This window comes from Dipodomys merriami, unplaced genomic scaffold (genome assembly GCF_024711535.1).
Source record: "Dipodomys merriami isolate MVZ:Mamm:240054 unplaced genomic scaffold, mDipMer1.0.p SCAF_1499, whole genome shotgun sequence".
Taxonomy (NCBI): domain Eukaryota; kingdom Metazoa; phylum Chordata; class Mammalia; order Rodentia; family Heteromyidae; genus Dipodomys; species Dipodomys merriami.
This window is the reverse complement of record NW_027202825.1, coordinates 134832-146602: the sequence shown is the minus strand read 5'-3', so window position 1 is coordinate 146602 and position 11771 is coordinate 134832. Positions and strand designations below refer to the sequence as shown.

Here is an 11771-nt window from a genome sequence, read left to right as displayed (position 1 = left end):
AACTTTCCTGTCCAGGCTGATTCCTAGTGGTGATCCTAAGCTCTCCTACCCCACCCCTGAAGAGCTAAAATGACAGGTAAAAGCCCCTGGGGCCAGGTGCTGGTGGCTCACACCTGTAATCCTAGCTACTCAGGAGGCTGAGTTCTGAGGATCTCGGTTCAAAGCCAGCCTGGACAAGAAAGTCTGCGGGATTCTTATATCCAGGTAACCATCAGAAAACCAGAAGTGGCTCAAGTGGTAGAGCACTAGCCTGGAGCTGAAGAGCTGAGGGACAGCTCCTAGGCCCAGAGTTCAAGCCTCATGACTGACAAAAAGAAAAAAAAAGCCCCTGAGGCCTGGCTGTCTTGTCTATGTTCATCAATATGTCTGTCTCTTTACATAACCATTAACCAATGTAACTTTGAAATTCATCTTACAAGTTTCATTTCATAGATATTTAGTAGAATTCATCAAGAAGTCAAATGTGGACCACAGTTCTTCTATTTTTAAAAGGATATCATGCATTAGTAATCAAAGACATACAGATGTTCTGAAATTTCTGAAGTCAGTTTTTGTAACCTCTAGACATTTTCCCATGGTGTTTAATGTTTGGAGCTATTGGTATTGTTTGTAGGATACCCAATGATGGTATGTCGTTCTTCATTCCTGTTCTTCATACTAGTTTTTCTTAATGCCTTTCTCCTTTTCGATAATGAGCTTATCTTTTTTTTTTTTTTCAAAATCCTTAGTATTTTTATTAGGTCTGTGAATGTTGCACGATCTCAGTGTATTTATTTTATTTTATTTTTTCTGGGTCTTCAATTCTTTTTTTTTAATTTTAATTTTTATTTTTTGTGAACATACTCTACAGAGGGGTTACAATTACATGGGCAAGATAATGAGTACATTTCTTATCAAGCATTGCAGCCTCCTCTTTGTTTTCCCTTTACATCCCTTCCTAGCCTCCCCCCACCCCTCCACCCAATCCCCCCCACACACACCAAAGTTGTAAAGTTCATTTTTGACATGACAACTTGTACTTCTCATAATTGCATCGGGTCCACCTGTATCCTTAAATGACTTGTGTTTCCCCATCTCCTCCACAAATTATACTGACATCAAATATAGTGAAAGCAGGGGTTATACTGTGGGGGAGGGATATACAAAGCTACAAAGAAATAATCTTATAAATGAGTTAGAAACAAATGCATGAAAGAAAAAAACATTTGAATACATATCTAAGGGTTCATTTTCCTAACATCACATTATCTGACCTTTCCTGCTTGACTCATACATATACTAGATATTGCAAATAAGGGAAACCATGGGACCTATGTTTCTTTGGGCTTGGCTTACTTCACTTAATATAATTATTTCCAAGCCTTTATAGGAGAAACCCTAGGCCTCCTTGGCTCAGGCCGAAATTTTCTTAATAGAGAACTGGAAACACAACAAATCAAAGAAAGTTTGGACAAATGGGATTGCAAGAAGTTGCAGAGCTTCTTCATGGCAAAGGACATAGCTAGCAAAATCAATAGAAAGCCCACAGATTGGGAGAAGATCTTCACTAGCCATACAATGGACAAGGGTCTCATATCTAAAATATAGTTAGAACTCAAAAAATTAAATCCCCAAACAACAAATCCTCAAAGAAACAACTGCCCAATAAATAAGTAGGCTAAAGACTTGAAGGGAAACTTCTCTGAAGAAGAAAGAAGCATGGCCAATAGACACATGAAGAAATGCTCAACCTCCCTAGCCATAAAAGAAATCCAAATCAAAACAACATTGAGATACCACCTCACCACAGTTACAATGGCTATAAGAACTCTAACAACAACAGATGCTGGAGGGGATGTGGACAGAAGGGAACCTTACTTGATTGTTAGTGGAAGTGTAAACATGTTCAACCACTTTGGAAAGCAGTATGGAGGTTCCTGAAAAGACTTCACATAGAACTCCCCTATGACCCAGCAACCCCACTTTTACAAACAAGAGCTTATCTTAAGCCTTGCTAACTATTTACTCCACCTCTCGATCCCCACCACCTGCCTAACTAGGGCTTGAACTTATGACCTGAGTGCTGTCCCTCAGCTTACTCATTCAAGGATAACACTCTACCCCTTGGCCCACAGCTCCAATTCAAGCTTTCTGTGGTTAATTAGATATGAGTCTCATAGATTTTCCTGCTCAGTCTGGTGTCATACATGTCATATCTTAGCCTCCTGAGTATCTAAGATTGCAGGCATGAGCCACTGCCACCCAGTTACAAAGTCCTATTCATGACAGTGCCCATATAGAGATGTTGTTTAAACAACCGCAGATGGGAGCCGTTAAGTCTGAAACTTCAGGTGTTCATTGGGAATGATCCCTCATGCAGTGGACATGGGGATCTGGCCCTACTCATTGCCTCAAATCCCAGACCCAATGGGCAGCAAGAGGCTTGGGAGTTTACCACTGAAGTCACAAGTGTCTGTGTGAGAAGCCCTATGTGTTCCTGGCTTGTGCAGTTCCTGAGGTGTGAAGGGGAAGTAGACCCAGAATGTGGAAAGGAGTTAAACATGCTGTGGCCAGGCATGTGATCCTGGGATGGACACAGGGTCAGTAAGTCCAGTGGACACAACCTGAATGTCCTTAGCATGGCTGTTGGGCACGGTCTATGGTACCAAACTGTCAGCTGACAGCACTGTCCCCTCAGAAGTGTGGCCCAAGGAACACAACTCAGGAAGAGTAGGGATGGAATGGAGCTATTCCCAGGATGCCAGATGGTGTCTTGGAGGCTGAGGTATGTCCATGAATCATGGGTGGCCACTCAGCTGCACACAGGCATGCCCTAGCAAAGCACTTGCCACTATCCCTCCCACCATTGTTACTCCTCTTTTCCTTTCCCAATTGAAGGTGTTATACCCAAGTCCTAGAGATCCTCCAACAACCACTGAGAGACCAGGCAACCCGAACTGCAAAATGCAAGGTTTATTCAACAAGCCAAGGCTTGGGCCTCGTCCCATACCCGCAGAAGGCAAAAAACACAAAATTACAGCAATGCTATGGTTTAGGGACAAGTTCGATTGTGATCGGTCAGGGACCAGGTGTCTGCTTGAACCATCAAGGCAGACAACTCTTGTGGTTAATCTTCTGCTGACTGGGTCGCGAAACCATCTTGTTCTTGGGTGTTCTGCAATCTTTAAAAAACAGTTCTCAAAAATTTTGCACAAACATGTTATTATTCAGCTCATTTTTGCAACCTTTGCAACATTAACTCAGAACAGGAATTAGAGACTGACACAAGTCAACTTTAGAAGCTGTCACAATATGGCTTTAGTTTGGTTCTTACATTCCCCCCTTGAGTTTTGGCACAGTTATCAATCTTGATGACATTACATCTCAGTTTCAACATCAGATGTGTTTACAGGAGTATAGGTGTGTTGTACCATTAATTGTATTGTAACAATCTGTTTAGCAAGCAAGGCCCAACAGTAAGCAATAGCAGTAATATAAGCAAGGGTCCAATTAATGTAGAAATTAAGGTAGTTAACTAAGGAGAAAAATTAAACCATGATTCAAACGATCCTTGTCCAGCCTCTTACTTTTTCTTTCATTCTTCTAATCCTTCCCTAACTTTTGCCATGTTATTTTTTACTACCCCTGAGTGATTTACATAAAAACAGCATTCTTCTCCTAATGCAACTCATAGTCCACCTTGTTGTAAAAATAGTAAGTCTAGTCCTCTTCTATTCTGTAAGGCCACCTCTGTTAAAGAGGTTAAAGAATCTTGCAAGTGGGAAATTGAGCTTTCTATTCTTTTAATCTCATCTACTGATTCCCTCATGGCTGAATAATGCTGTTCCTGTCTTGTTAAAGCCGCTATTCCTGATCCTAACCCTCCAATGCTTGCACCTAACAGCAGGCTAATTGTAATAGCTGTGAAAGGCTCTCATTTATATCTATCTTTCTTAAATTTTGGAGCTTCATATAAACCTAAAAATTCCTCATTACTATGGTAAAAAAAAAGTCTTGGTAACAATCTTATCATCACACAATATTCCCCTGCATTCATTATAACTTATATGCACACAACTAGTTAGTCCAGATTGATTATACACCCACCATGTATTGCTAGGAGGGATCAAATATTTCATCTGTTCATTCCCCTTCTCAGGCTGTTTTATGATTTTGTTGGTTATCCAGTTCATATCCTGAGGTACTTCACCTATGCAGATCCCTTGACCTGTAACTCAGCCCATTGTTAATCCAACTTGACTAGTCCATCTGCACTCATTTTGGTTCACAGACCTCGTTACATTACCTACCACTGCTATCCCCTCATAATAAGGTGGAACAGTGTCATAGCATAGCCAACAAGAGTTAGTTAATTCTGAGGTAGAGGCATTTAATAATGCAAAGGAACCTATAACCAATTCTATTCGTGGATTTTTAGGCAATGCTAGTACTAGGTCCACTGGTTCTACTTTTCTGGGGGTGGCTGCCCTACTAATGTAGTGTGTTACTCTGTAACTATAGGGTAGTTACGTTTTCAGGTTGGGGTGGTGCAGGTGGGGCTTTCTCAGGCCGAATAGGCTGAATAACCTGGTTAGGGCCCACTGGGGCGATTCTAATGACTTCTTGTCTAAGGTTTATTCTGAAAATTAATCATGGTCATAATCATCCTTATGTAGCCTCAGTCCCCATGTCCTTCCTTGGGCCCAACCAAAATTGTTTCCCTTTCTCAGTAAACGTAATAGTTAGAGGATTACACCGGAATTCTTTGCACGGTCCATCTAGAATTGCTCCACAATTTTTTTCACCCTGATAGGTCCATTTTCTAGCCATAGTAATAAGGTCCCAGTTAGAGGACGGCTTCCAATGTCCATCTCCTGTGGTTTCACAACCCCATTCTTTGCAAAAATAGTCTTGTTCATAACCACACCTTTTTGCAAGATCTGGGCTCCTCCCATCCCTAGGACAGACATAGATAGGCCATCTCCCTAAGTAATATCTTCTGGCTGGGGTTGCACATCCTCCTGGCCTGTTGTCTAGTCCATGTGAGTTACAATGTCTTTTTGTTGCTGTACGAGTTGTTTGGCCATTGCATTCAGGCAGTTTGCTAGGGTCATAATGGTAGGGAATATCCCAACTCCCAATTGCTAAATCACATAAGTCTATTGTTAAGTCTGGCCACCAGGTATTAAGTGGGGCTTCTGTTGTTGCCACAGGGATAGGTTTGCCCATTTAGGATTCACCAGCCAACATAGTTGGTAAGGGGCAGAAGGGTTAATTCCCTTTACCACAGTGCTTATCAATAGTAGAATCAGTCCTTGGACAATCTTCTGATCTTCAATTTTAGTGGGTTGCTTGGGTGAGGCACACCCTCCATGCTGACACTGAAGATGCTGCTGGTCCTCCTCCTCAGGATTGAAGGGATCAGCTGGCTTGGCATGGGTGTGGTGGATCCATGCAGTTACTCCGTCCACCTTTAAAGCTGTAGGAGTGGTCAGAATCACCATGTATGGCCCTTTCCACCTGGGCTCCAGTGTCCTTGGGTGATGCCTTCTGACCAGGACTCAGTCCCCAGGCCTGAAAGAGTGAGGAGTGGGTATAGAAGCAGATTCATAAATGGCTTTTATCTTAGGACAGATTTCTCCTTGCACCTTCTGCAAGGACGGAACAGTGGTTATTAAGTCTCCATTACCTAGCTCAGCCAATAATTCTGATTGGAGACTAAGGATCATTGGAGGTGGATTGCCAATCATGATCTCAAAGGGAGTCAATCCTAACTGGTAAGGAGAGTTCCTAACTCTGAACAGGGCCAAGGGAGGAAGGGTCACCCAGTCTGCGCCAGTCTCCAAGGCTAATTTAGTCAAGGTCTCTTTTAGTGTCCGATTCATTCTTTCAACCTGTCCTGAACTCTGGGGTCTATAAGCACAGTGCAATTTCCAATCTGTCCCCAGTGCAGTGGCTATTCCCTGACTTACCTTGGATACAAAGGCTGTTCCATTGTCCGACCGTATTACTGCAGGAAACCCATATCTTGGGAGAATTTCCTCTACAATCTTCTTGGTCACTATTCCCGCAGTCTCTTGCTTGGTTCGGAAAGCCTCAGTCCATCCTGAAAAGATGTCTACAAACACTAGTAAATACTTATAACCAAACTTTCCTTTCTTAAGTTCAGTGAAAGCCACTTCCCTGGCCTAGTCACCCTTATTCGGCTTCCATTAACTTCCTCTCCCCTTCTGGCATTAGTTAGCTGACATGCTCTACATTTTTTAACAATGTCTTCTATTAGTCCATTTCCTTCTCTTATCTTGATTTTCGAGCCTCTTAGCAAGTCCTGCATCCTCCTGGTTCCCATGTGTGAGGCATGGAGAATTCTTTTTAACATCTGTAGTCCTAGAACTCGGAGAATTAAAAATTTTGCGTGAGCTAGGTGCCACCATCCATCTAGTTTTGGGGCCATAGGAAGGAAGTTTTGATGCCCATTCCTCTGCCTTTACTGGTAGCATTCTAGGTCCAGGATGTATGTGTCTGGCCACCAAGGTGATTAATTTTCCAGCTGCTGCTTGTCTAGCAGTCTGATCGGCCAATCTGTTGCCTTTCGCTGTGTTGGTGTCCCCTTTTTGATGCCCTGGACAGTGCATGATGGCCAGCTGTACTGGCTCCCACACAACTCTAAGCAGTCCCAAAAATCTCTTCCTTATTTTTAATAGATTTTCCCTCTGCTTTTAGCAGGCCTCTTTCTTGATATATAGTTCCCTGTATATGGGTTGTTGCAAAAGCATACCGACTGTCTGTGTAGACATTCATTCTTTTCCGTCCAGCCACGTTTAAGGCTTTTGTTAATGCTACTAGCTCCACTCACTGGGCTGAGGTCCCTCTGGGCAATGCTTCGGCCCATACTGCCTGATCTTCCGTGGTCACTGCAGCTCCCGCATATCTGTGTCCATCCCTGATGAAACTGCTTCCATCGGTGTACCGGGTCAGGTCAGGATTCTGCAGTGGTTGGTCTTGTAGGTCTGCTCTGGTCCCATGGACATGAGCTAGTATTTCCTCACATTGATGTAGCGGCTGCTCGTAGTCAGGATCTTGCAGTAGAGTAGCTGGGTTGAGGGAAGTTGGCATGCAAAAGGTTAAGTGTCCTGAGTTGAGCAGGAAAGCCTGATAATGGGTCATCGTCTCATTGCTTACCCATCTATCAGGTGGTTGCTTAAGAACTCCTTCCAGAGCATGGGGAGTGGCCACAGTCAGGGGCTGTCCCAGCGTTATTTTTGTGGCATCTTTAACCAGGAGAGCCACTGCTGTTATTATTCTTAAGCATGGTGGCCATCCAGTTGCCACAGTGTCCAGCCTTTTTGATAAATAGGATACAGGCCTTTTCCATGGTCCCAGCTTCTGGGTTAGCACTCCCTTAGCCACTCCCTCCTTTTCATCCACAAAAAAGGGTAAAAGGTTTATATACATCTGGCAAGGCCAATGCTAGGGCCTGCAAGAGGAGTCGTTTCCGAAGTTCAAAGGCCTGCTGTTGTGCATCAATCCAAATAAAGTTATTTTCTTTTAGTTTTGTGGCCTCATACAGGGGATGGGCTATTTCTGCAAAGCCTGGTATCCAGTCTGCAGAATCCTGCAGTCCCCAGAAACTCCCTCACTTGCTTTGGAGTTTTTGGAGAGGGTATCTTTAACACAGTCTCTTTCCTTGCCTCAGTCAGCCACCTCTGCCCATCTCTGAGGATATATCCCAAATACTGTATTTCTGGTTTACAAAGCTGGGCTTTCTTAGCCGATGCCCGATACCCCAGCCCTTCCAGAGTTTGTAACAGATTGGCAGTTCCTTCTCTGCATTCTAATTTGGTCTTAGTGGCTATCAGTAGATCATCAACATACTGCAACAGACTCACCCCTGGGTTCCTTTCCCGATACTCATGTAGGTTTTCATGAAGTGCTTCATCAGAGTAGGGAAATTTTTGAATCCCTGGGGAAGTCTAGTCCAGATTAGCTGTCCACTGATGCCTCCCTCAGGATCATACCACTCAAATGCAAACAATACCTGTCTTTTCAGGGCCAGGGGAAGGCTGAAAAAGGCATCTTTTAAGTCCAGGACTGAATACCATTTCCTATCCAGAGGTAAGGAACTCAGCAAAGTATAAGGATTTGGCACAGTTGAATGAATGTCCATTACTCTTTTATTTACTTCTCTCATGTCCTGAACTGGCCTATAATTGGAGCTGTTGGGCTTCTGAACGCGCAGTAAAGGTGTGTTTCTGGCTGATTGCGTCTGTATGACTCCTTTTATCAACCTGCGTATATGTGGAATTATGACTTTTCAGGCATCAATGGACATAGGATACTGCTTTATTTAAACTGGGTCTGCTCCTGATTTCAGCACTTTGGGGGACTCTGTATGACATCTGGATAAGGACTAAATCTAGAACTCATTTGAGCAAATCTGTTCTGATTCTGGAGGTGTCCAGAGGTCAGACTACAGATGAATGCCCACCATTATGAATATTATCCATGTTGACCCCATTATCATTGGACTGCAAATATAATATCCAGTGCCTCAGGCAAATGGAAATCTCTTGGAGGAGTGGTCAGTTGGAGCCTCCTATTTTCCCCCAAACACTCATCATTTTGGTCATCCCAACATGTGAGAATAAATGTGCTCATTTATTCTACAATTCGATCTGAAATAGCTATTACCTGCCAGGATCCAGACTCCATTCCCGTATCCTCCTCCTTGCCTCCATGACATGAATCTCTTCTTGTGTAAAACTGCCTCTCTGTGCCTGTATGGAAATTGGAGATTGTAAGGGTTTATGTATAAAACTTAAAGGGGTGAAAGGATCCAAGAGTTGGCATATAAAACACAATTGTTAGGCATCAGTGGCTAACATCTGTAATCCTAGCTATGCAGGAGGCAGAGATATTGAGGGTCATGGTTCAAAGCCAGTCTAAGCCAAAAATTAGAGAGAATCTTATCTCCAATGCACCAACACAAAGATAGAAGTAGAGGTCTGCCTTAAGTGGTAGAACACCAGCTTTGAGCAAAAGAGCTAAAGGACAGTAAGCAGACCCTGAGATCAAGCTCCAGGATCAGCAAAAAAAAGGTTGAAAAATTTCATAATAAAAAATACTTGGGGGAAAAAAGAAGAAAAACCATTCCACACGTCTTCCCTAACTTAGGGGAGTTGTGCCCCAAACCATGCTGACAATTGATTCTGAAGCATGAATAAAAACAAGAACTCAGAGTAGATAAGGAAACCTGAGGTTGCTGAGACTCTAGCATTTCTTTCCTTCTGTCTTATTTTTTTTGTCATCGTGGGGTTTCAACTCTGAACCTGGGTGCTGTCCCTCAGCTTTTCAGCTCAAGGCAAGCGCTCTACCACTTGAGCCACAGCACCACTTCTGGTTTTCTGAGTAGTTTATTGGAGATAAGAGTCTCAAGGACTTTCCTGCCTGGGCTGGCTTTGAACTGAGATCCTCAGATCTCAGCCACCTGAGTAGCTAGGATTACAGGTGTGAACCACCAGCGCTGGGCTTCGCATTTTTTTCTAATTGGAATACCAAAGCAGAGATAGCCACATTTTCTAGCAAGATATGAGAAATTGTTTTCTGCAGAACCCAAACATCTCACAGAGAAAAGACTTCAAGAAGAAAATACCCCTCAGAATTCTCCTAAGTCAGCCCAACCAATCATCATAAAATGCAAACATACATGCACACAAAAAGGTCTGGATGAACCCTGTCATTGGTACCCATGCTTAAATGAAAGCAGACAACCAAAGAAGATTGATGTAAGAGAAAAGAACGACAACAGAAAAAGAGAAGATAGGAAACATACTTTGGAGGTGTCAGAGGTGAGAGGAGAGAGGAACAAATGCTATTCAGGAAGATGAAAAACTGAAAGAGAAAAACAAAATCTGTCCTTAGCCTGTGAGAGAGAGCAGCCAGAGACACTGAATCCATAAAGTTAAAATATGATTCTATTAAAAGAGTCATAACAAAGCTGAAAGAACTCTTGGAAAATAAGGATGTGATTGGAGAAATAAAAACCTAAGGATCATAAGACAGAGTAGAAGATAATCTATCAAATATAAATACATAAAAGACTAAACAATGGATAACAAGGAAGAAAATACTAGAAACACAGATAATCCATCCAGAAATTCCAGCACCTGTGTAACAGGAAGTCTGATACAGAAATGAGGGAAGAATAGAAAGGCAGTAATCACAGAATATTTTCTAATTCTTTCCTATAAGGAAATAACCTGAGTTTCCACAGTGAGAGGCTCAGCACAAGCTGAGCTATAATTACAAGCTCACGCCTGTAATCCTAGGTACTCAGGAGGCTGAGATCTGAGGATCATTGTTCAAAGCCAACCTAGTCAGCAAAGTCCCTGTCAGCCTCTTATCTCTAAAACTCAAAAACCCAGAAGTGGTGCTGTGGCTCAAGTGGTAGAGCACTAGCTGTGAGCACAAAAAGGTTCTGGGACAGTGTCCAGGCCCTGAGCTCAAGCCCCACAACAGACAACAACAAAAACAAAGATCAGTACAGGATAAAACAGGCTTAAGTCAAGGCTAGTGCTCAACAATCAATGATCAAAGAAATTTCTCATTTCTCCAGATGAAGAACAAAAGATACAAATGTTGTTTTTGGTGGTGATGGTATTTTTGCTTTTTTTTTTTTTCTTCTGTGAGGTGAGTAAAGAAAGGACCAGAAAGGGAGGAAAGGAGAATAAACAAATGGACTCATGCAATTCAGTAGACACTATCTGGAAAATGACATATAACTTGTGGGGAGGGATGGGAGGGGGAAACAGGGAAAGTAAAGGAAGGGGTGACAGTGTCCAAAAGAAGAAATGTACTCATTACTTGACTTATGAAATGGTAGACCCTCTGTACAACACATTAAAGTTATATTAAAATATATCAACAATAAATTACATTAAATTATATTTAAATTTTTGTATTAAAATTTAAATTATATTAAAATTAAAATCATATTTGAAAAGCTAAAAATTCCCCTAGAGAAAAAAAAAACACTTGAATACATACCAATGCTCACTCAATAGAACTTCATGAAACTTTAAAGAAAATGAAACCAGTCCTTTTAAATGAGAAGAGAAAATAATTTTATAACCCAGAGTCCTCTTCCCAAGTTAAAGGTCAATGAAGTGCAGAGATTAAATCAGTGTTATTTCAGAAAACAGTTTTCCTTTCAATGTTTGTTCCTGTGGTGTCTATTCTGAGAAAACTCCCAAAAGAAGCTCTTCACTATGGTCAATAGACACATGAAGAAATGCTCAATTTCTCTAGCCATAAAAGAAGTGTTAATCAAAACAACATTGAGATTCCACCTCACCCCACTTAGAATGGCTAGAATCAAGAAAACCAGTAACAACAGATGTTGGAGGTGATGTGGACAGAAGGGAAGCCCATTGCATTATTAGTGAGAGTGGAAACTTGTTCAACAACTTTTGGAAAGTAGTATGGAAGTTCCTCAAAAGACTCCACATAAAGCTCCCCTATGACCCAGCAATCCCACTTTTGGGCCCCAAATGATCACAAACAAAACTACACTAAAGCTACCAGCACAACTATGTTTATCTCAGCATTATTTAACATAGCTAAGCTATGGAACCAACTCAGATTCCCTCGGTAGATGAATGGATCAAGGAAGCATGGTGTATATATATATATATATATATATATATATATATATATATATATATATATATATATATATACACACAATGGAATTCTATGCCTCCATCAGAAAGACTTGGAAAAAAATTATATTA

The 11771-nt window shown here is 41.8% G+C and overlaps 1 long non-coding RNA gene across 1 annotated transcript; it reads right to left on the bottom strand.

The window, feature by feature from the left end:
- Positions 1–2934: 2934 nt before the first annotated feature.
- On the bottom strand, positions 2935–6266 carry LOC138826727 (uncharacterized). Its single transcript, XR_011371829.1, has 2 exons — positions 5952–6266; positions 2935–5553 (listed from the first exon to the last, which is right to left on the bottom strand). It is a non-coding gene; the product is annotated as an uncharacterized lncRNA (long non-coding RNA).
- Between the last annotated feature and the right edge of the window lie 5505 nt (positions 6267–11771).